This window comes from Ranitomeya imitator, chromosome 1 (assembly GCF_032444005.1).
Source record: "Ranitomeya imitator isolate aRanImi1 chromosome 1, aRanImi1.pri, whole genome shotgun sequence".
NCBI lineage: Eukaryota > Metazoa > Chordata > Amphibia > Anura > Dendrobatidae > Ranitomeya > Ranitomeya imitator.
In genome coordinates, this window is record NC_091282.1 from 507,262,677 (window position 1) to 507,289,382 (window position 26,706).

At 40.9% G+C, this 26,706-nt stretch overlaps 1 protein-coding gene across 1 annotated transcript in view; it reads left to right on the top strand.

Annotated features, from left to right (window-relative positions):
* Positions 1–2,021: 2,021 nt before the first annotated feature.
* The window catches only part of LPAR1 (lysophosphatidic acid receptor 1), a 172,129-nt gene continuing 147,444 nt past the window's right edge, over positions 2,022–26,706 (top strand). The window contains exon 1 of the mRNA XM_069766542.1: positions 2,022–2,478. The gene's annotated coding sequence lies outside the window, so the exon portion shown is untranslated. The remainder of the gene's footprint in view (positions 2,479–26,706) is intronic.

The window sequence follows — 26,706 nt, forward strand, 5'->3', positions numbered from 1 at the left end:
AGGTCCAGAAATATTTGGACAGTGACACAAGTTTTAACTGTTTACCAAAACATATTGAAGATAGAGTTATATGATCAATATGTACTTAAAGTGGAAACTCTCAGCTTTAATTTGAGGGTATTCACATTCTAATTGGAGTAAGAGTTTAGGAATTGAAGCTCTTTAATATGTAGTTGCCTTTTTAAAGGGACAAAAGGTAATTTGTCAATTATTTCAAAAGCTCTTTAAAGGGCCGCATTGGCAATTCCCTCATTAATCCATGATCAATTAATCAAGTAAATTCCTGGAGCTGATTCCAGGTGTGGCACTTGCATTTGGAAGCTGTTCCTGTGAACCCACAATATACAGTCAAATGATCTCTTAATGCAAGAGAAACAGACCATCATTAAGGTGAAAAAAAGAAATCCATCATAGAGATAGCAGAAATGGTAGGAGTGCACACTGGTGAGCTTGGGAACTCAAAAAAGGTTTGGACAACCACAGAAAATAACAGTGGTGGATGATTGCACAATATTTTCCATGGTGAAAAAAAACATTCACAGCATCCACCCAAGTAAAGAACACTCTCCAGGAAGTAGATGTTTCAGTCTATCTTAAAGAGAAGATTTAATGAGAGCAAATACAGAGAGTTCACAAAGTGAAAAACAGTCAGAAAAATAGAAAGGTTAAAGGGAACCTGTCACCCCGAAAATCGCGGGTGAGGTAATCCCACCGGCATCAGGGGCTTATCTGCAGCATTCTGTAATGCTCCGGCGCAGGCGTACTTTGCTCTGCCCTGTTGAGGGCAGACAAAGTACTGCAGTGCGCAAGCGCCAGGCCTCTGACCTTTCCGGCGCCTGCGCACTGCAGTACTATCCTCTGCCCTCAAGAGGGCAGAGCAAAGTACGCCTGCGCCGGAGCCGTGGCTGAAGATCAGAAGAGGACGTCATGGAAAGAAGATAGGAGGCGCCGGAGCAGACCGGAGAAGCCCATCCGACCTGACCAGCAGCGGGACCGCCCCTGGGTGAGTATAATCTAACGTCTTTTTCTCCTTTTTCAGGTAACATCGGGGGCTTATCTACAGCATTACAGAATGCTGCAGATAAGCCCCTGATGCCGGTGGGATTACCTCACCCGCGATTTTCGGGGTGACAGGTTCCCTTTAAATTAGACTTTGTCAAAAAACATATAATGAAGCCTGCCCATATCTAGAAAAGCATTTTAGGACAGAGGAAACTAAGATAAACCAGTACCAGAATGATGGGAAGAAAAAAGTATGGATAAAGCTGGGAACACCTCGTGATGATCCAAAGCACACCACATCCTCTATAAAACATGGTGGAGACAGTGTGATGGCATGGGCATGCATGGCTTCCAATAGCACTCAGTTACTAATGGGTTTTGATGATGTGACTGAAGACAGAAGCAGCTGGATTAATTCTGAAGTGTACATACAGAAAAGTGTATTTTTGACAGATCCTATTCACACTTATGGGGCACAATATGCATCAGTCTTGTCATAATTAGTCATTTTGCGGCACACATTGTGATCGGTTTTCAATTGATGACAAAAAAACAGACAGACACCATAACAAAATTACAATGCACCCTAATAGTCAAGTGGTCCACTGAGGGCCAATTGGTTCAGACAGTTCTGACCAGCCCTGGCATTAATTTTGGTTTTCTGTGCCTATAAACGAACAGAAACCGAAAATCCTGATGCTGATGGGAGCATAGCCTTACAAGTAATGAAAGAGGTGGTACATTGTTCAGCAACCCATTGACAGACTGAAGGATATGTCGATATCTACACCATACATCTAGCCGTGCTTAGAAGACTCACTATGCTGTGTTTCAACACCACCACTATTTAAATAGCCCCCTGGGCCAGCGATAACAAATGTCATAAGCCTCTTCATTCATAAGACTTTCTCGAGAGGTGGAGGCATTGCCTGATTGCCTGGGAGTACACACAGGAAAACTGGCAGAGAGTGGGAGTGACATAGGTGGGACTCATATTCAGAGTGAGAAGCTTTCCACACACCCCAGACATTACAGCACAGGCAGCCTCTGTGCTATCATCCCACACTCCCTAATCCCAGGGCTGGCAGCACAATCTCTACTAAACCTGGACTGAAAGGGATTCCTTATTCTACGGGACAGAAGGAATAGCGAAGCAGAAAGAAGTTGGGTCTCACCTTGTCCTTCACCCAGATACACAATCACCCTTGGCAGTGCCTTCTCTTTTAGTAGGGACCTAGAATTGGTAGAATCTGCAGTACCATTAGTTATTCTAGCCTTGTTCAGCTCTGCTTCGTGCTCTACAATGATGTTCCAAATAGTTTGTGGATCTGTTTCGCAGTGACGGAATTGGGAGACAGTTTGTCTGGAGGGACTTGGAGAAGGGGAAAAAAAGATCTACTGAGGTTTTGCTTTTTTGGCTTGATTCCTTGGGTTGAAATATTGCAACGTGGATCACTAAGCAGAGGACTAGAACAGGTAAAGTCCTTAACTTTTTATTAGTCCACAAGTCAATGCTACACGTGTCACATCAGTCGTTATATAATGTTATGAGTTTGCTAACTCTTAATAGATGTTGGCTTGGGAACGTTTGATGTCGATAGACCGTTAATTAACTTGTCTGTTCCTCATTAGTAACACAAATGAGGAGTAAAGAAAAGATGGATTCTTTTTACAATGCGACCAGTAAATATTAATAATAATAATAATAATAATAATAATTTTTATTTATATAGCGCCAACATATTCCGCAGCGCTTTACTATACAAATATTTCATGATTGGAAAATTATTTGACTTCTACATTAATTACCGTGCATTAATATTCCGGCACAATAATGGTGGTATCGATTAGCGAGAAACTTTTCGGACCATGTTTTCTTGGTTCGAAACAACAATCTTAGTACCAGAGATGTAACAATCAGAATTAGAGGTGATTATGTGAGGAGAACGTTTGATACATGTAGGGCCACAATGTAGATGCCCTGATAACAACTGGATCATCTTCATTAAAATCTTCATCGTTACCTTGGTTCAGCGTTACATCTTCTTCACTCATTCCTCAAGCACGCATGAATATTAGGCAAATTGTTCTGTTGGATTTATATCTGTATTGCAGAATGGGACCTAAGTTGATGATCACTCTGAGCTATTGATGGTGTTCAACAGTCTCGTGAACAGAGGGAACTTTTGTTTGAGGACAGAAATAACTCCTCCATTCAAGTATATCTTGTAGATAAAAAACAAGGGGACACAAATGATCAGTAATAGAAATGAGAAAATATTGATATTAAAGATTTGTCTCTCCCCAACAATGTGAAGAACCTCAATTCTGAAGACTTATTTCCCTTTCAGATGCATTTCACGCTTTTTTTCCACTGGTTCTCCAAGATGTAAATCTGTCTCAATTCCTGTAAATCTGGTGAATTGTTCTGTCCTAAAGAGCATCTTTACCACTGATTTTCCAAAAGATCAAATAGCCTTATAAAGTGCATAGATTGAATTTTTTGCTAAAAATAATACAGTCATCTGTTAAGCTCCCATGGTCCAGCATTGCGTCTCCGCCACTGCTCTGATGCTTTTGTAAAGGGTGCAGTGGTGATGTCACCTCAACAGCGCTGCAGGCAATCAGCCAGTCATTTAACAATTTGGCATAACCGCTGACCCCAGTGATTAACTGCAGCGCTGTTGACACCCTATCATTGCTGCAGCCTCTACCCAATATCAGAGCAGAGGCAAAGACACAGTGCTGGACCTGAGGAGGATGAGTAGCAGATGATTTTCCTATTTTTAGCATGGCCACTGGGAATTAGTAAAAAAAAAAAACCATCGAAAGAAGAAAATGTTTTCGGCGTTTCCAGATACTGACTGGTTTCATTTCCAAAATCAATGAAAACAATTATAAATTGACCTTTCAGGGGTATTTATGAAGAGAGTTGATAAAGTCTGTGGTGCTAGGCAACATCAAGGTTCCTTATGCTTGGCTGTGCTGTTGTGTTAATATGTTCAGTGTGTTGACTTTGATGTAGTGTGCACTTTGATGTCTGTCTGCTGCATCTTGGACAATTTTATTTGCGTCTCTCCCCAGTTTGAATAGAGGCAGCCTCACGCTCCACCACATGTTCATTGCCTGCGCTTTGTAGTGGTTGTGTGTTTCCCACTACTGCTTCCCTGCACATGGATGTTACTGCTGGCGCCACCTACTATTATCTGAGAGCCCTGCAGCCATTCCTTCTGCAAATCTCAACAATCGCTTTGCTTCCTACATTTATAGTGTATGCATTAGACAATACATAGTATAGACCAGAGGTGTCAAACTGCATTCCTCGAGGGCTGCAAACAGGTCATGTTTTCAGGATTTCCTTGTACTGCACAGGTGATAATTTAATCACCTACACACATAATGAGTTGGTGATTGAATTATCACCTGTGCAATACAAGAAAATCCTGAAAACATGACCTGTTTGCAGCCCTCGAGGAATGCAGTTTGACACCCCTGGTATAGATAGTGTAAGGATTAACTCAACAGTATTTAGTGAAAGTCACTTCAACTAATATTTCATACTTTCCAAGCTAATATATTTATTTTCTATAATATCTATTGCTATTATTGTATTGAAATTTATAAAGGAAGGTTTTACTGCAGAATTTCTAGACAGTAAACCCACAGTATTTTACGCCACAGTATTTGACCTGGCTGAAGTTGTATCAAGATCAAGACACAGTGTAAATAGCAGATATTTTTAAGAACTATCTTCAGTTTAAAGAAGAACAAGGAGTCCTAGAATTGGTGACATGGCCCTCACAGATCTCTGATCTAAACATCATTGAGTGTTTCTGGGATTACATGATGAGACAGAAGCATTTGCATTACATTCACAGAAGATCTGTGGTTAGTTCTCCAAGATGTTGCCGAGTTCCTTCAAAAACTGAGTGCAAGTGTACCTAGAAGAATTGATGCAGTTTTGAAAGAGAAGTGTGATCAAACCAAATAATGATTAGATTTAGATTTCTCTTCTGTTCATTCACTTTGCCTTTTATTTGCTAAACAATAAACGAGCACTTCCATTTTTTAAATTATTTTTTACTTTGCAGCATTTTTTCCACACTTGCCTAAAAGATTTGCACAGTACTGTAATTTTGGTGTGGGATTTCCACAGCAAATATACCCCATGTGACCATATCCCTAAACATATTAGCGCTCAGTTGAAACAAGCTTTTTAAAAAATGGTGTAATAGTGGCCACGCTGGGCATGTGCCCAAGTTTCCAGGTGATGCGGACAGGTTGTCATGCCAAATTGTTGCTTTGCCTTGACCAGTTTACAGCATTTAGACACAATAATAGCAGTGATCTGAAAATTATCCTACATTTATCAAAAGTGGCAGCAAATCTTAGTGTCAAGCCAACTCCTCCACTCTATCTTTATCAAATGTCACAGCATAATGCAAAATTTGGCACAAATTATATCCACACAACTTTTCAAGCATGGCAGTAAACTACCCAATGTTAGATAAAAGCAGGTGACCAAAAATTGTTAATTGAAGTCTGAGAGGAAACACACACACAAACAAACGCAAGCTTCTTGAAGATGTTGTCCTTGATGGGCTAAGCAACAGTATTATCTAATTAACCACTATACAGTAATACCTTAACTGAGTGCCTACAAATGAACATCGCCATCTGCTGGCCAAAGGTGACAAGGAAGGAAAGAGCAGAGAAAGCTACAGTAGTAAGGAACTGAAGGGCGAAATACATGTCCCCTGAGGAAGAGATTAGAGGAGACGCCAGGTCAAGTGACAGCTGTAGCACAGTTAATAATTATAAAGTCCTGTGAGGGACAAGAAAGGGAGGAGTTGGTGCCTGAACCTGTACCAGGATGGATGTGCAGTACAGCAAGCTGGCTTAAAGCCATTAATGAGAGAACAGATCCAAGTAAAGGAGTTGAGGGACCAGATCTGAATAAAGGAGCTGAGGGAGACCAGATACAAGTAAAGGATCCGAGATAGATGAAATCCGAGTAAAGGAGCTGAGAGGCTAGGTCCGAGTAAAGAAACCAAGACCAGACCTGAGTAAAGATGTGAGAGAGACCAGAGACGGGGGAGCTTAGCCGAGTGAGTAGAGCCAGGGCCGAGAGAGAGAGAGACAACTAGGCCGCAGAGGAAGGACGTACTGCACAAAGTGGGGACAGTGGCGGTGCTTCAGGAAAAGAAGGTGGCCAGAGTGCTGAATCTGGGACTTGCATCCTAGCGGGTAGTATCGCTGACCCCTCATTAGGGCTTGAGTGACATTTTGCATTGCCTAGAGAGTGATGATAGTGACAGTAGTGACACCCTTTTGGCTAGGGTATTAAGACTAAGGCCTCAGTGACAATAACAGTTGTTTAATCATAATAATAGGACGATAGTGTTTAAATAGCATTGTGTCAATATCCTGTTCATCTGAATTACTAGGAAACGAAAAACTTGTTCCAGCTCCATAATAAAATTCAGGCTTTATATCTTTACTGAATCCTGTTTAAAAACGGTGGCTGTGAAGCTCTCCAAGGGACAATGAGCGACGCGTTTCGATCCGAGCTATAAATGTGAGTGTGCATTCACAATATGTAGAAACTAACAACAAATGAAATTTCCACAAAAAATCACATGACATATCAAAGGTCCTAGACATCTAAATCAAAACAAATATAAATGACAGCAAAGCAAAAACTCAAAACATTAAAAACATGATAAACCGTACAATTAAATATTAATAGTAATATATCAGTTCATTACGTTTATTCAATCCTGCTGGAGATCGCGTATTTAAATAATACATCCAAAACGTGTGTGGAGACGCCGCTTGACGTCACCACCCCGCAAAGGTCTGTTCACATGTTCAATACCATAAACCTGAAAAAACTTAGTGCTACGACCATGCTGCACAATAAAATGTTTAGATGCTGCCGACGCACTATGGGTTGAATTAACCGTGTTTGCTATGTCATACAAATGTTCGGTGATATGAACCTTCAACTTCCGCGAGGTACACCCAATATAAGATAGCTGGCACGCAGTACAATCAATTTTGTACACTACAAATGTAGTGTTACAATTAATATACTGTTTTATATTGAATGTCTTCGAATTATCTGAATTATTGAAAGTTTTAGTGACGGAGGCATGAGCGCAGGTTTTACAATGATTTGAACCACATTTGTAAAAACCATTATAATGAAGCCAAGTTTCATCTTTTCTCGTTTTGATGTGATACATACTGGGAAAAATCCTGTTCCCAATAGTAGGAGCTCTTCTCGACACTATACTGACACCTGTGTTCAAAAGTTTGGCTAAACTCTCATCTTCATGCAAAATTGGAAGAAATCTGTTGATAATTCCTTTTATTTGATTAAACTGGGGACTGAATTGAAAACAGACAAAAGGTTTATTGGTTAATTTATTATGTGAATCAACAGAAGAATTTCCCTCCTTGCATGAGATGAGATCCTCACGCTTCTTGTGGGTCAAAATTTTTTGCGCTCTATTAAGTGTCCAAGAAGGATAGCTACGGCACTTTAGTTTGTCGGACACTCTATTGATCTCTATGTCAAGGTTCATATCCCTACTACAATTGCATTTTACTCTAATGAATTCCCCCACGGGGACAGACTGAATAGTATGCTTAGGATGACCACTATTCGCATGCAAAATGGAATTCCCACTCAATGACTTGTGATGCGTTTTTGTGATAATAACCTGATCCACTATTCCACTCAATTTAAGATCCAAAAAATTAATTTGATTTTTATCATATCTAAAAGTAAAACGAATGTTGTAATTATTAGAATTGAGATAATCAACAAAACTGGGTATGATAGATACCTCGGACCCCCAAATAATGAGCTGGTCATCGATGTCTAGGACCTTTGATATGTCATGTGATTTTTTTGTGGAAATTTCATTCGTTGTTAGTTTCTACATATTGTGAATGCGCACTCACATTTATAGCTTGGATAAAGATCCTTTCGGATTGAAACGCGTCGCTCATTGTCCCGTGTGCTCTTGGAGAGCTTCACAACCACCGTTTTTAAACAGGATTCAATAAAAATATAAAGCCTGAATTTTATTATGGAGCTGGAACAAGTTTTTCGTGTCCTTTCGATTTGATCCCGTTGATCAGCGTGGAGTTTCGTGCACCTGCGGTGGTTGCTTGGTGAGCTGGCTTTTTTCTTCTATTTCTTTACATCTGAATTACTGTATTCTTCTTGTAACATAACTTGCTTCATCTTTCACCATTTGCATTATCTCCTGATATTGTTGCGAAGGCACATAGTTGTTGGTTTAAGTACCACTGTCTCCTCATTGTCTGCATCTGCGTACCTGTTAACATTTGTTCCATCCCTTTTTTAAGATAGCTACAGCCAGGTTAGAATATGCAACTTTTATGTAGAAATTCAGTCATGAATTTATCATAACTCACGCCAAAAGATGAACCATCCCTATATTATTGTCATTTTTAATTTTACTTACTTAATTGTACATACTAAGAAATGTAATTATGTAACTAATTATTAGTGAGACACATTGGTAAACTTCAATTACAGTTAGGTCCATATATATTTGGACAGAGACAACATTTTTCTAATTTTGGTTATAGACATTACCACAATGAATTTTAAACAAAATAATTCAGATGTAGCTGAAGTTCAGACTTTCAGCTTTCATTTGAGGGTATCCACATTAAAATTGGATGAAGGGTTTAGGAGTTTCAGCTCCTTAACATGTGTTACTCTGTTTTTAAAGGGACCAATAGTAATTGGACAGATTCAATAATTTTAAATAAAATGTTCATTTTTAGTACTTGTTTGAAAACCGTTTGTTGGCAATGACTGCCTGAAGTCTGGAACTCATGGACATCACCAGACACTGTGTTTCCTCCTTTTTGATGCTCTGCCAGGCCTTCATTGCGGTGGTTTTCAGTTGCTGTTTGTTTTGGGCCTTTCTGTCTGAAGTTTAGTCTTTAACAAGTGTAATGCATGCTCAATTGGGTTGAGATCAGGTGACTGACTTGGCCATTCAAGAATATTCCACTTTGCTTTAATAATCTCCTGGGTTGCTTTGCCTTTATGTTTTGGGTCATTGTCCATCTATAGTATGAAACAACGACCAATCAGTTTTGCTGCATTTGGCTGGATCTGAACACACAGTATGTCTCTGAATACCTCAGAATTCATTCTGCTGCTTCTGTCCTGTGTCACATCATCAATAAACACTAGTGACCCAGTGCCACTGGCAGCCATGCATGCCCAAGCCATCACACTGCCTCCGCCATGTTTTACAGATGATGTGGTATGCTTTGGATCATGAGCTGTACCACGTCTTCGGCATACTTTTCTCTTTCCATCATTCTGGTAGAGGTTGATCTTGGTTTCATCTGTCCAAAGAATGTTCTTCCAGAACTGTACTGGCTTTTTTAAATGTTTTTTAGCAAAGTCCAGTCTAGCCTTTTTATTCTTGATGCTTATGAGTGGCTTGCACTGTGCAGTGAACCCTCTGTATTTACTTTCATGCAGTTTACTCTTTATGATAGATTTGGATATTGATACGCCTACACCCTGGAAAGTGTTGGTCACTTGGTTGGCTGTTGTGAGGGGGTTTCTCTTCACCATGGAGATTATTCTGCGATCATCCACCACTGTTGTTTTCCGTGGGCGCCCAGGTCTTTTTGCATTGATGAGTTCACCAGTGCTTTCTTTCTTTCTCAGGATGTACCAAACTGTAGATTTTGCCACTCCTAATATTGTAGCAATTTCTCGGATGGGTTTTTTCTGTTTTCGCAGCTTAAGGATGGCTTGTTTCACCTGCATGGAGAGCTCCTTTGACTACATGTTTACTTCACAGCAAAACCTTCCAAATGCAAGCACCACACCTCAAATCAACTCCAGGACTTTTATCTGCTCAACTGAGAATGACATAACGAAGGGATTGCCCACACCTGTCCATGAAATAGCCTTGGAGTCAATTGTCCAATTACTTTTGGTCCCTTTAAAAACAGGGTGGCACATGTTAAGGAGCTGAAACTCCTAAACCCTTCATCCAATTTTAATGTGGATACCCTCAAATGAAAGCTGAAAGTCTGAACTTCAACTGCATCTGAATTGTTTTGTTTAAAATTCATTGTGGTAATGTCTTTAACCAAAAATAGAAAAATGTTGTCTCTGTCCAAATATATATAGACCTAACTGTAAATGTTTTAAGTTGCTCAAAAAAATGGCACAAATATATTTAGATGAATGGCACAATTATAAATGTCCTTCTATGTCTTGTGAGAAGATTTGAGGGAAATGGCACTATTTAAGGAGACTTGCCTAAGGCCATGTGCACGTGTTCAGTATTTGGTCAGTATTTTACATCAGTCTCTGTTATCCAAAACCAGAAGTGGAACAATCAGAGGAAAAGCATAATAGAAACACGTCATCACGTCTGTATTTATCACCCACTATTGTACTTGGCTTACACATACGGAGGTAAAATACTGATAGTGTGAACGTGGCCTAATATGCAGTCCCACTACCAATGCTCCATAGAAAAATTGTATACAAATTAGTTCTCTCCAGAACAGAGAAATGATATCACAAGTGCCACCTATGGGAGGTAGCTACCTATAAACTCAGTGACTGACAGTTCACAGGAGTTATCTAGTACCATTTCATATTTGTTCTCCTGGGGCTAAAAACTAACATGAAGGTAGTTGCTAACTACCTAAGCAATTTATAAAAAGTGACGCAATACTTATGCAGCAAAGTGCAGGCAAAATGGTTCTCAAAAACCCCATAGACAATGTACTCAAAAAACTGCACGTGCAAGGTGGAATGAAGGGTTTGAGCATGTGGCTTGGCGCGAGGAGACCCACTGCGACCTGGGAGTAGTTTGAGACGCGGGAGTCACATGTCAGAGCTGACATCGCTGCATTAGTCATTATGCTGCAGATGTGGCTGCTGGATGTATGCGGTCCAGCTGGAGCATGCGCAGTGAAGTATAGGGGTGCATCAGCTTCCGGGATGAGAAGGTGAGGGTCGGACACGCCTCCAAAGCACGGACAAGGTGGTAGGTTTAAAAAAGAGGATGTATCAGGTTTAGTTACTACACCACATCAGGACACATGCTATCTGGGAATCGAGCCTCCTGAGGAGCCCAATGGGGCGAAACGCATTGAGGCGCTGTGGATCTGTATGACAAATGGCGGGTGAAGGGAGATAAGTGTTTGGATCTTTGTTACTTAGGATATATCTTGATGACCTTGTATCTAAGACTAATATGTTGCATTGGAATAAGTTTATCCATAACAGTTGTACTGGACCTGTAAATAATTATTCCTAGACTCCCTCACCAGTACACCACTACTATGCATTCTGTGTTCTATGGATACTATTGATTTTATGTGTGGGGACCTGGAGTTCCTTTAGTGCAGGAACAGTTCTGTTTATCGACTGTGGATAGTGGGATTTCCCGAGTGGCTACAGGGTACAATAGGGCCCCCAGGGATAGCCATCGTGGAGCGGGGACGCCATAACGCACCCCCCCAGGGTGCCAACCCCTGCAGACAGGCAGGTGTGAGATTAGTACACACCAGGGACACCTAGCATACCCCATTTTTTAAGTTTTGTGTTTATGTGCGAGCACAGTGTTTGTGTTTATTTTTGTCAATTTTGTGGTGTGTACCAATGTGTAGGTTCTGGTTATCAATAAAGATTTAGTTTTATAGGGCTTTATTACGATAATATTTTGAGACCCTGGGTATAATTTATTTTCTTTAATAGGGTCTTTATAAGTCTCCAATAAGTCTACGACTTCGACAGTATGCTGACAGTCATTGTCTGGTGAGATATGACCATGTCTTTGGATCTCATGGAAAACACATGGTGTTGCAATTGTCAACTTTATGTGCTCTTCTATAAGTGGGACAATCTCACCAAGTGCAGCATTATCAATGTATGGATTCATCTATATTATTCTACCTTCACTATTATTCACTCTATATAATATTACATTTGCAGCCTCTGTTAATAATTTTAGTCTACTGTCCAGTGCACTACATGTTTTACATCTAGCATCAAAGCATGACCTGTTGCTCTTATGCTTTCCCTTCTCTTCCTACATACAATGTCACTTTCTCAGACAGCGGTATCCAGTTGCCAGGATGCTAGGTTTAAGGTCAAGTAGTCACAAGCTTCTTATAGCCCGCAGCATCTACAATCAGTTCTCCTTCTGTAGCATTTAATGGCCATTGAAAGGTTACGTCCTGGTTTACACTTCACATTTCCAATGTCGCATTTATGGCTTTATGCCAATATGTCGTCTGCCATTATTATAGTCATGAACATACTTAGATTAGTCTCCACGATGGAGCCAATTTATCATTTACTAACATATTTCTTGCGTTATACCTTAGAGAAGTAGTCACATTATACAATGTGATTTTCTGGATTTTATTTTTGATATTCTATCTCTCAATGTTAAAATTAACCTTCCGTTAAAATTACAGACTCTTCATGTCTTTGTCAGTGAGCAAACATACAAAATCAGCAAGGGGTCAAATACTTATTTCCCCCACTGTATATGAAAACTACTAAGCAATAGGAAGCTTCTCTGGCGGTGTGTGGGCTCCTTAACCTACTGAGACTCTCTGTACAAGGTATGTCCGTCCCTGGGCAGTATATCATGTGTCATCTGGAAATCCATCCTAAGTGTTTATTCAGTATCAAACAATATAGAAAAATCACTAGCATTGGCGTTTTCGCTGTTTAAAAGCACTTTTTAGTAATCACCCATATCCCGACAGACATCACGTGTATGTCATAGTATTATCCAATGTGTGATAAAATGATAAATGACATGATTAACCCCTTAGCGACCGCCGATACGCCTTTTAACGGCGGCCGCTAAGGGTACTTAAACCACAGCGCCGTTAATTAACGGCGCTGTGGAAAAAGTACATAGCGCCCCCCAGAGGCCGATTTTCTCCGGGGTCTCAGCTGCCGGGGGTAGCCGAGACCCCAGAGAACATGATTCGGGGGGTTTTTAACCCACCCCGCATTTGCGATCGCCGGTAATTGACTGTTTACCGGCGATCGCAAAAAAAAAAAAGCGATCTCTTTTTAATTTCTCTGTCCTCCGATGTGATCGCACATCGGAGGACAGAGAAAAGGGGTCCCAGGTGGCCCCCCAATACTCACCTAGCTCCCCCGATGCTCCTCGTGTCTCCCGGTGGGCGCCACCATCTTCAAAATGGCGGGCGCATGCGCAGTGCGCCCGCCGGCCGGCACCGGGAGAATCTTTGGGGTCTCGGCTGCCGGGGGTAGCCGAGACCCCAAAGAGCATGATCGGGGTCGGTTTTACCGACCCCTGTTTTGCGATCGCCGGTAATTAACTGTTTACCGGCGACCGCAAAAAAAAAAGTAAAGTGTAATTCTCTGTCCTCTGATGTGATCGCACATCAGAGGACAGAGAAATAGGGGGATTCGGGGACCCTACAATACTTACCTGTGTCCCTGGATCCTCTTGCTGCTCCTCCTGGCCGCCTGCAGAAGAAAATGGCTGCCGGCCGGCAGGAGAACAGCAGTTGGGGCTAAAATTAGGGTTAGGGGTAGGGTTAGGGTTAGGGGTAGGGTTAGGGGCAGGGTTAGGGGTAGGGTTAGGGGAAGGGGTAGGGTTAGGAGTAGGGGTAGGGTTAGGGGTAGGGGTAGGGGTAGGGTTAGGGGTAGGGTTAGGAGTAGGGGTAGGGTTAGGGGTAGGGTTAGGGGTAGGGTTAGGGGTAGGGTTAGGTTAGGGGTAGGGGTAGGGTTAGGGGTAGGGTTAGGGCTAGGGTTAGGGCTAGGGTTAGGGCTAAATTTAGGGTTAGGGTTGGGGCTTAATTTAGGGTTAGGGTTGGGACTAAATTTAGGGTTAGGCTTCTTTCACACTTACGTCGGTACGGGGCCGTCGCAATGCGTCGGCCCGACATACCGACGCACGTTGTGAAAATTGTGCACAACGTGGGCAGCAGCTGTAGTTTTTCAACGCATGGCGGATGCGACGTACAAAAAAACGTTTCATTGAACGTTTTTTTTGTGCCAATGCCCCGCCAAAACACAACTGATCCAGTGCACGACAGACGCGACGTGTGGCCATCCGTCACGATCCGTCGGCAATACAAGTCTATGGGCAAAAAACGCATCCTGCGGGCACATTTGCAGGATCCGTTTCTTGTCCAAAACGACGGATTGCGACGGAATGCCAAACGACGCAAGTGTGAAAGTAGCCTTAGGGCTAGGGTTAGGGTTGGGGCTAAAGTTAGGGCTAGGGTTGGGGCTAAAGTTAGGGTTAGAGCTGGGATTAGGGTTAGGGTTTGGATTAGGGTTGGTATTAGGGTTAGGGTTGGCATTAGGGTTACGCTTGGGATTAGGGTTAGGTTTGGGATTAGGGTTAAGGTTAGGGTTGTGATTAGGGGTGTATTGGGATTAGGGTTAGGTTTGAGGTTAGGGTTGAGATTAGGATTAGGGGTGTGTTGGATTTAGGGTTTTGATTAGGGTTATGGTTAGGGTTGACATTAGGGTTGTTTTGGGGTAAGGGTTGTGATTATGGTTAGGGTTAGTGATTAGGATTATGGATCAGGTTGGGATTAGGGTTAGGGGTGTGTTGGGGTTAGGGTTGGAGCTAGAATTGGGGGGTTTCCACTGTTTAGGTACATCAGGGGGTCTCCAAACACGACAGCCAATTTTGCGCTCAAAAAGTCAAATGGTTCTCCCTCCCTTCTGAGCTCTGCCGTGCGCCCAAACAGTGGGTTACCCCCACATATGGGGCATCAGCATACTCGGGATAAATTGGACAACAACTTCTGGGGTCCAATTTCTCTTGTTACCCTTGTGAAAATAAAAACTTGGGGGCTACAATATCTTTTTTGTGAAAAAAAAAATATTTTTTATTTTCACGACTCTGCATTCTAAACTTCTGTGAAGCACTTGGGCATTCAAAGTTCTCACCACACATCTAGATAAGTTCCTTGGGGGGTCTAGTTTCCAAAATGGGGTCACTTGTGGGGGGTTACTACTGTTTAGGTACATTAGGGGCTCTGCAATCGCAACATAATGCCCACAGACCATTCTATCAAAGTCTGCATTCCAAAAAGGCGCTCCTTCCCTTCCGAGCTCTGCCGTGCGCTCAAACAGTGGTTTACCCCCACATATGGCGCATCAGCGTACTCGGGATAAATTGGACAACAACTATTGCAGTCCAATTTCTCCTGTTACCCTTGTGAAAATAAAAACTTGTGGGCTACAATATCTTTTTTGTGGAAAAAAAAATATTTTTTATTTTCACGACTCTGCATTCTAAACTTCTGTGAAGCACTTGGGCATTCAAAGTTCTCACCACACATCTAGATAAGTTCCTTGGGGGGTCTAGTTTCCAAAATGGGGTCACTTGTGGGGGGTTACTACAGTTTAGGTACATCAGGGGCTCTGCAATCGCAACATAATGCCCACAGACCATTCTATCAAAGTCTGCATTCCAAAAAGGCGCTCCTTCCCTTCCGAGCTCTGCCATGCGCCCAAACAGTGGTTTACCCCCACATATGGCACATCAGCGTACTCGGGATAAATTGGACAACAACTATTGCAGTCCAATTTCTCCTGTTACTCTTGTGAAAATAAAAACTTGGGGGCTACAATATCTTTTTTGTGGAAAAAAAAATATTTTTTATTTTCACGACTCTGCATTCTAAACTTCTGTGAAGCACTTGGGCATTCAAAGTTCTCACCACACATCTAGATAAGTTCCTTGGGGGGTCTAGTTTCCAAAATGGGGTCACTTGTGGAGGGTTTCTACTGGTTAGGTACATCAGGGGCTCTGCAAACGCAACATAATACCCGCAGACCATTCTATCAAAGTCTGCATTCCAAAACGGCGCTCCTTACTTCCGAGCTCTGCCGTGCGCCCAAACAGTGGTTTACCCCCACATATGGGGCACCAGCATACTCAGGAGAAATTGCACAACAACTTTTGTGGTCTAATTTCTCCTGTTACCCTTGTGAAAATAAAAATTTGTGGGCAAAAAGATCATTTTTGTAGAAAAAATGCGATTTTTTTTTTCACGGCTCTACATTATAAACTTCTGTGAAGCACATGGGGGATCAAAGTGCCCACCACACATCTAGATATGTTCCTTAAGGGGTCTAGTTTCCAAAATGGGGTCACTTGTGGGGGGTTTCCACTGTTTAGGCACATCAGAGGCTCTCCAAACGCGACATGGCGTCCAATCTCAATTCCAGCCAATTCTACATTGAAAAAGTAAAACGGCGCTCCTTCACTTCCAAGCTCTGCGGTGCGCCCAAACAGTGGTTTACCCTCACATATGGGGTATCGACGTATTCAGGAGAAATCGCACAACAACTTTTGTGGTCTAATTTTTCCTGTTACCCTTGTGAAAATAAGAATTTGTGGGCGAAAAGATCATTTTTGTGTAAACAAAAGCGATTTTTTATTTTCACGGCTCTACGTTATAAACTTCTGTGAAGCACTTGGGGGTTCAAAGTGCTCACCACACATCTAGATAAGTTCCTTTAGGGGTCTAGTTTCCAAAATGGTGTCACTTGTGGGGAGTTTCCACTGTTTAGGCACATCAGGGGCTCTCTAAACGTGACATGGCGTCCGATCTCAATTCCAGCCAATTCTGCATTGAAAAAGTCAAACGGCGCTCCTTCACTTCTAAGTTCTGCGGTGCGCCCAAAAAGTGGTTTACCCCCACATATGGGGTATTGGCGTATTCAGGAGAAATTGCATAACAAAATTTATGGTTACATTTCTGTTTTTACACTTGTGAAAATAAAAAAAATGGTTCTGAATTAAGATGTTTGCAAAAAAAAGTTAAATGTTCATTTTTTCCTTCCACATTGTTTCAGTTCCTGTGAAGCACGTAAAGGGTTAATAAACTTCTTGAATGTGGTTTTGAGAACCTTGAGGGGTGTAGTTTTTAGAATGGTGTCACACTTCATTATTTTCTATCATATAGACCCCTCAAAATGACTTCAAATGAGATGTGGTCCCTAAAAAAAAATGGTGTTGTAAAAATGAGAAATTGCTGGTCAACTTTTAACCCTTATAACTCCCTAGCAAAAAAAAATTTTGTTTCCAAAATTGTGCTGATGTAAAGTAGACATGTGGGAAATGTTATTTATTAACTATTTTTTGTGACATATCTCTCTGATTTAAGGGCATAAAAATGCAAAGTTTGAAAATTGCAAAATTTTAAAAATTTTCGCCATATTTCCGTTTTTTTCATAAATAATCGCAAGTAATATCGAAGAAATGTTACCACTAACATGAAGTACAATATGTCACGAAAAAACAATCTCAGAATCAGCGGGATCCGTTGAAGCGTTCCAGAGTTATAACCTCATAAAGTGACTGTGGTCAGAATTGCAAAAATTGGCCTGGTCATTAAGTACCAAATTGGCTCTGTCACTAAGGGGTTAATAAAGAAAAGCAAAATCATTGTATGAATGTTCCACAATTTCTGATAGACATAGTAAAGAAAAGGCAGTTTCTGATGAAGCTCACACCACACATCCTCTGAGCTTTTCTAGCCTTAGAACACTTTAACCAGATGTGTCTTAAAGCTATAATATAGTCCATTTTTTATTTTATGCCTTTTATTTTAGTTCACAGATGTTTCAATGTTTACAATGAAACATCGATTTGCCTATTAATATTTAAAATTGTCGCTGCCATTTCTTGGGGACACACAGAAAAAGTAATTAGGCCTCATGAACCTTTGATGGCTATCAATATATTTACACCATCATGTGGATGTCCATAAATCACAGTTTTATCATGAGGAGATTATAATTAAAGGACTAGTAAATCTGCTGGCAGGTAGTCCTTCATATTCCTGATATTCATGAACTCTGTTTAATCCCCCCTCTAGCAGCTTTCTGACTATACACAGCATACACAGAAAGTGTCAATGAGTAGTGTAGGCGGGGATATACTGATATATCTGCAGCAGATAAAGCAGTGAATTTATGAAGACTGTGGCAAGCAGCAAAGTAAGTGTTAAATCACTGGAATTAGGGTCTCTGCTCCTACATCTTGTGATGCTCAGGGTCAAAATAAAAGAGCTGAAAAGTTTTTTTTGAATTATAAAACTGTCTACAGCCACAACTGGCTCAGTATACAGTGTACAAAGATTTATACAAATAATTTGTATACATATGATGTGCTAGTACATGGAGTTCACTTATAAGACTATGTCAGTCACAGTTATTGCTTAACAATAGAGACAAGTGGATCCTTTGAAATTCAAATTCACTGGCTTTGCTGAATTTTCTGCAAAATTCTATTTTCGGCAAATAAATTCAAGCAAATATCAACACTGGAAAGCTTTTAATTGCTCAGAAAATATACATATATGTGGATAGAGAAGAGAGAGAACCATGCTGACCATAAAAGCTTACACTACAGGAGAGAGAGGACCCTGCTGACCATAAGAGTTTACACGCTACAGGAAAGAGAGAGGACCCTGCTGACCATAAGAGCTTACACTACAGGAGAGAGAGGACCCTGCTGACCATAAGAGCTTACACTACAGGAGAGAGAGGACCCTGCTGACCATAAGAGTTTACACGCTACAGGAAAGAGAGAGGACCCTGCTGACCATAAGAGCTTACACGCTACAGGAGAGAGAGGGCACTGCTGACCATAACAGCTTACACTACAGGAGAGAGGACCCTGCTGACCATAAGAGCTTACTCTCTACAGGAGAGAGAGGATCAGGCTGACCATATGAGCATACACTCTACAGTAGAGAGAGGATCCTGCTGACCTTATGAGCTTACACTCTACAGGAGAGAGAGATGACCCTGAGGACCAAAAGCGCTTACACTCTACAAGAGAGAGAGGACCCTGCTGACCATAAGAGCTTTTCTCTACAGGAGAGGATCCTGCTGACCATATGAGCTTACACTCTACAGGAGAGGACCCTGCTGACCATAAGAGCTTACTCTCTACATGAGAGAGGATCCTGATGACCATATGAGCTTACACTCTACAGGAGAGAGAGGATCCTGCTGACCATAAGAGCTTACTCTCTACAGGAGAGAGAGGATCCTGCTGACCATATGAACATACACTTTACAGTAGAGAGAGGACCCTGGTGACCATAAGAGCTTACTCTCTACAGGAGAGAGGATCCTGCTGACCATATGAGCTTACACTCTACAGGAGAGAGAAGACCTGGCTGACCATAAGCGCTTACACTCTACGAGAGAGAACCCTGCTGACTATAAGAGCTTACGCTCTACAGGAGAGAGAGAGGATCATGCTGACCATATGTGCTTACACTCTACAGGAGAGAGAGGACCCGGCTGACCATAAGCGCTTACACTCTACAAGAGATAGAAGACCCTGCTGACCATAAGAGCTTACTCTCTACAGGAGAGAGAGGATCCTGCTGACCATATGAGCTTACACTCTACAGGAGAGGACCCTGCTGACCATAAGAGCTTACTCTCTACAGGAGAGAGAGTGGATCCAGCTGACCATGTGAGCTTACACTCTACAGGAGAGAGAGGATCCTGCTGACCATAAGAGCTTACTCTCTACAGGAGAGAGGATCCTTCTGACCATATGAGCTTACACTCTACAGGAGAGAGAGAGGATCCTGCTGACCATAAGAGCTTACACTACAGTAGAGAGAGAGAGAGAGAGGATCATGCTGACCATAAGAGCTTACACTACAGTAGAGAGAGAGGACCCTGCTGACCAGAAGAGCTTACACTACAGGAGAGAGAGAGGGCACTGCTGACGATAAGCACTTACACTCTTCAGGAGAGAGATACTTACCCAGTGACTCTTCAGATGGAAATGACTCTGCCGTACAAACAGAGCTCAACTGGAATGGTCCAGGTACTTACCAATACTGTATAACAAATGATAATCTGCTTGATGTGATATCTGCAGGGCATTACAGGGAAGCCTGGTCACCAAGGCAAATTGATGTTATCCCATTCTCTTATGCTTTAGCAGCGTGAGAAATGGTTCTGATAACGTTTTTTGATTGTGAACCACGAGAACCACAAATTAAATCTCAAAGTGTTTGATTTTAAGTAAATATCAGGAAATTAATTTCAAACCTGATCCTCCTCAGATCAATCCACTCGTCTTTATCTAGCACTAGTCAAGTAACAGAATAAAAATGTTATTTTCCTTTATTTGTGGCACTTTTTTAATCACAAAAATCCATTAGTGTGCCTCATTATTGCATTTAAATAAAATATTGTCCCAGGGTAACAAAGCATAACATACAGTACTTTACATACAGGAGCCTAGAAATAAAGCCAAAATATACAACATGTACCATAATTAACTTTTTTTTCTAAAAGACATCTGTATTTATTCCAAACAAGTTTGAACCATTAGCCTTGTAAATTTATTACAGACCTTTGCCAAATTTAGGTGCTAAGCATACTGAAAGCTTCGTCTCAAAGGTTGTTGTTTAGTTGTATTATTAGGTTGAGTCTTAATGTTGTTGATGTTACTACTGTTTTCACTTGGCATATGAATACATTATGGGAGATTTGGTAATAATTTTCTCAATATGTTTTTTCATAATGGCTGGCTTTTTACTTTCCTGGTACTTTACACTCGAGGAATTGACTTCATGAAAAACATGTAAAGAGATCCTACACTGTTTGTATTATTTGGCTCATATGGTTAAGTATGAAATTTGCATTGGGACTGGTTGGTAATTTGGTAGGCATTACTTACGTACGTGCCATAGCTATATCCACTACTATATGGATATAAAAATGTAAGTATATGTTGTCTTGTCGTAATACAGTATATTACACACATCTTAGCAATGACTTTGCAACACCAGGATGGAAAATTTCTGGAACTATGAAAATCACAGGATCGAAAGATATGTTGATGATGTGCAAATAATGAAAAAATAGTTACAAAATTTCAAAACATTTCAATTTATTTAGTAATGAGTATGAAGGAATACATGAACTTACATGCCTTGGCATGCTTGCCCACGTAGTCTCCAGAAAAATCAATGGGTATCATTGAGTCCGAGGCAAAGGCGGGACTCATCGATGAAGAGGATAGACCTCCATTACAGCCTCCATTGACATCTTGCTCTGCACCATGATAGCCTTTGAGATTGCAGGCATGAGGTCAATGGAAGACCTGTTGCTGGACATCTGGCTCGTAACATAATGTTGTGGAAACGTCTTCTGATGGTTTGAGTAGATGCTGTTTGATGTCTTCGACTTGGTATATGATGTCTACTTTCACTTACAATACAGAATTAATCATCTTACACCATTCTTAAAAGGAAGCATGAAATTGTCCCAGGAGCCATTTTTCCATATGACAATATTTCTATAAAAAGTAATTTTATTATAGATTCAATATAGGGCGGGGAGAGAACGAGACAGAAAACACGGAATAATACATATCGTTTCAGTTTGATCTCTTCCACTTACTGTGTGATCCCCCAAAAAATGGGAAAAGGGGGGGTAAACATTTGGCCAAGTGAGAAAGTCACACTTTATTAATAAGTATGGTAGACTTAGGAGAAGCTGAGCGAACTTTGTGTAGTCAGGCAGCCGATCTCTTCGGTTCTAAGTCTCGTATTCTCTCAATGCCCTTCTTATTTCTTCCAAATGTGTTAGAGAAAATTACTAGAATTTTAATGTATTTTAATTCAATGTGAGCTCATAAATTATATTTCCATCCATCATTTCTTTTCCAACAATATGTTCTTCTATTGCTCAGTAAAAGAGCAATGTGATAAGATGTGATTGCTTACATGATAATATGTTACAGCGTAAGACCAGTTGTGATCATTAATGTTATGTAACGTACCATCAGTAGATGATACAAAATACTGTAATTTCATATTGTAACATATATAGTAAATTTCTAGTGACCCTCGAGACGTTTTAAAATTCTATATAGTTCTATAGTCGCATTGTATGTTCCCTGAGGAAACTGTATATGCAAAATGTGCATTGGGTTTTATGACTGGCATACCACTTGGGCATAAACCCTAATATGGATAATGAAAGTTGGTGATTGTATGGGATTGTGTAAAGCGCTGTGGAATATGTTAGCGCTATATAAAAATCAAGATTATTATTATTTGCCATTCGTGTGATGGTCAGAGAACATCCATGTACACATTAGCGTTACTGACACTGTTGTATGTCCATAGTCATCTGTATTTCTAGTTCTGTATTGAAACATTGCAAAAACTTGTATAACCTTCTTGTGCTATGGTACAGATATGAATGTAGGTATCAAAATTACAAAACTGATCTGCTCCACTTTGAAGATTAGATGTATTTCTATGCAGTAAAGTGCTTGAATTTAATGGTGGTAGGTGGCGATCATTAGGTCATAATAGATGTGTATAATGCCCACAGGCAAGGGAGGATTAATGAGTTACTATAGTTCTTATCCCACTAAGTCAGAGATGCAAATTCTGTTTCAGTCTATACATGGTGCAATTCCAGTTTACCAAGGGACTAGCCCATGGAATCTGTCAGCAGGTTTTTCTTACCTCATCCAAGAGTAGCATGATGTAGCCAAATAGAAGCTGAATCCAATGATTTATCACTTAAATTACTGGGTGCAGTCATTCTTACACAATGAGAGCTTTTAGATTTAGAAATGAAGCAGAGATGAGAAAGCTAACCCCGCCCACACCAGTTTCTCCATTTACAAAGTCCATAGACAGTCCGGCAATGTTAATCTCTTAGTGATAAATCCTTCACAGTTAGTAAACAACAGCACGAACATTGACAAGTGACACATCCCTGAATTCTGTGTTTCAGCCTCTATCCCCTAATGTCTTCAGATTATAACGCAAAAAACTGCTGACGGATTCTGTTTAAAGAGCGTTTGAGATAATTATCCATTTACCTTTGGTCCCTTTAAAAAGAGGCAGCAACAAATTATTGAGCTGTAATTCCTAAACACTTACTGGACGTGAATACCCTCAATACCATCAAATTAAAGCTGAGAATATGCACTTTAAGCCCATATTGATTTTATAACTGTATCCTGAATATGTTTTGGTAAGCAGTTAAAATGCCAAAACTTGTGTCACTGTTCAAATATTTCTGGACTTAACTATGAAATCTAAGGCTCCTTTTCCGCTTGTGTTTGTGAATTTCTGTCAAGTTTTCTGTTTTTTCACAAAAGAAGAAATCAGGATTTACAAATATCTGAGGCCTAACTAAATCATGATATCTGCAACCATAAGAAAGTAATTAACTCAAGGACATACCTATAAGGGTTGCTGAGGTAGCAGTGGGGGTCTATAGGTCCCTTTACCAAACAAGGAGACATCAGTATTATGACTAGTATGCGGTAGGTGCGGACCCTTTTACAGACTTTTCATCAGGGTCTATGATCTTGAAATTTTATTAAATCAATAACCCCAATCATTTCCATGTCCATTGTCATCTCTATGTAGAGCAACACTGGTTGAAGACTATCTGTGCTCAGTGCTGTAACTAGAGTCCGATGGGCCTGCTTCAAAATTTGAAACTTAGCCTCCACCTGCAGGTTGGTCAAATGTATGGGCCCATGTAGTATTCTATATCCTATAAAGACATATGCGTTTGTTCCCCCAACCATTTAATAATGTCCCCCATCTGGGGCCCCTTGCTGAGGTAATGTCTCCAACCTGTCCCCTATCCTCTAATAATATCCTGATTCTTGCCCCTATCATATAATGATAAACCCATCCTGGTCCCCTTCCTGTTCCCATCCTGGGCATCTTCTTGGTATAATGTCCTCCAGCCTTAGCCCCTGCCTGATATAATGAACCCCCAACCTTGGCCGCTTCCTAGTGTAATGTCCTCTGCCTTGAGCCCCTGCTAGTAATAATGTTCTTCATCCTGGCCCCATCACGTAATAAATAAAAATGTTCCCCGTCCTGGGAACATTCTGTGTAATGTAATGTTTATTAACGTAACAACAAAAATAAAAAAAATGTATACCCACCTATCGATGATAATCCATAATGCTGTTGTCCCACAACAAACCCCAACTTTGCTACAGCTGTTTGCATTACCAAGCGCTGACATCGCGGCAACCAGATGACACTGAGCTGAGCGTAAGAACGCGGCTGCGCATGACCGGTGGTATCCTTAATGATGCCACCCCCAGTCATATGCAGGCTCGTTCTCATGCTCAGCTCAGTGTGAGCTGGCTGCCGGGCTGAGCAGTAACATTTGTCACCAATCAGCAATACAGGCAGATGTTGCTTAGTATGGTATCAAAGTGGTCTAGATTGTTGACCATGGACTGCTTTGTTGAAATTCTCTAATTCACATAAGCCTTTTGTTTTCTACCGGTGTCTCAGTGGTTAACACTGTAGCCCTGCTAATCAAATCCCACTAAGAACAACATCTGCATGGAGTTTGTATATTCTCCTCATGTTTTTGTGGTTTCCGCTGTGAATCCTGGTTCCCTCTCACACCCGAAAAACATAATGATTGATAATTTAATTGTGAGCCCCAATGCGGACAGTATTGATGATGTCTGTAAAGCGCTGTGGAATATTATAGCAATACAGTGGCGACCAAAACTTTTGCATTCTTTCTTAAGTGTGACTACTTCGGTCTGGTTGTTGTGATGCCATGTTCCTGGTGATGAACTATAAGTGCATGAAGTTGTCATCATGCAAGACCTTAGTTTTAACCAAAATGCTTTAGAATATAGGTATGGTCATTTAATTACAGAAAACTGACTGCCAAAAGTTTTGCATATACTATTTATTGATACAATGCCATAACTTAGTATTTTGTAGCATAACCTCTTGTTTTAATTACTCCACCAGACCGAAGGGGCATTGAAGCCACTAGGGTATTCAAGAAATGTCGAGGGATCTTGCTCTATTCCATTTGCAATTATGCAAGCAATTCATCTTTATTCCTATGGGTACAGGTCACTACTCGTCTCCATAACTCATCCCAAAGGTGTTCCAAAGGGTTTAAATCAGGCTTGATTGGCTTGACCATTGCAACAGATGAACATTTTTGTTTGGTAACCAATTTCTGACTAAACTGGATGTGTGCTTAGGATAATTGTCTTGCTAGAATTTCCAGCCCCTGCCTACTTTGCCTTTACTATGTGGCACCATTATATGCTCCATTATATCCTTATACATGGTAGCATTCATATTTCCATCAATTCTATGCAGAGGGCCAATGGCAGATGCAGAAAAGCAGCCCCAAACCATGACATTGCCACCACCATGTTACACTATAGGTGTTTGGTACCTTACATCATTACGTTTTCAAATTGAGCAGTATATATAGTACTTGCCATCACTACCAAACAGATTGAACTTGGATTCATCCGACCACAACAACTTAGACTAATCTGTCTCTTTCCATCCATTTGTGTTCTTTGACAAACTCAAGTTGAACCATCCCCGATCCTTTGCAGAGATGAAAGGCTTCCTGACTGGAACTCGTGCATTCAACCCTACTGCTCTTAGTCATCGCACCACAGTTTGGCAACTCACCTTGACCCCATATTCTTTGTTCATTTTGTGTGCAATCTGTACAGCACATTTATGGACATCAGATACTGACTTTTCCTTAATAATGTGATCAACTTTGGAGGAAGTTTTCCGTCGTTGTCCACCTCTAGGTTTGTCAGCTGTTCCATAGCCTTCTTTTTCTTTATTTATTATACGTGACACTTGACTCTGAGAGCAGTTGATTTCCATAGCTACCTCTTTTTGGCATTTGTCTCATGTCATTCCCAAAATAATTAGTTTCCTGACATCTGGTGATAAATTTGGCATTTTCTTTGCCATGTTTTAACCGAAAACCACACAAACAAGCAAAAAATAAAAATTTTAGGCAAAACTTGACTACCTCTACCCTTTCCTTTCTTGGCCTGCTACCTCTCTGAGTTATAAATTCTGGGCCGTACTGCTAGACGTTTTCTCCCAGGACCCATCTCCGATTGATCACTCCTTCCTCCTGTGGGTTTTCCTTTTCTTTTACACTGTTTCACGCTAAACACCTTCCTAATTTCCCCTAACTTTGGAACACCCACGTAATGCGGCACTGCATTCAGTCCAGACCTTAGTTCTACTTCAGATGCACACTAGGCCCCCAACTGACGTCCTGACAGGAAACTGTCTCTGTCTCTTCACGGTAGACACTCCCACTCTGGGCTAGTCCTAATCATAAACTATAACTGTCCCTACTGTCGGGCAGAACACAATACCAACACTATTAATGCATGTCACAGTTCACATTACACAATAGAATAGTACAATTTCTTTAAGGGAGAACGTGGGCAGTAGATCCATTTCCTTACATATTTTGGCATTAGCCTTATTAGCAATATATAGATGTTGTCACTTTACAGTGGATTTGTAGAAAATGAATGAACCATGAAAATTGGAAAAAAGGGCGAAAATCCCCCAAGGAATTCTAAACACAGTCACGGTTAATTATATCAATTTAGATATACAAAGTGCAGTACAATGCCTCACAAAGTTGTACATTTAGTAATAGCTGCAGGGCACATCTGTCCAGTTGAAATAGAAAGGGAAAGTGACACATAATTGTTGAAAATTATATTGATGGTTAGTTAACACTTATTTACACTGCAGCTGCACATTGTCCATTTTCATAATCCTGTAGTGGATTTC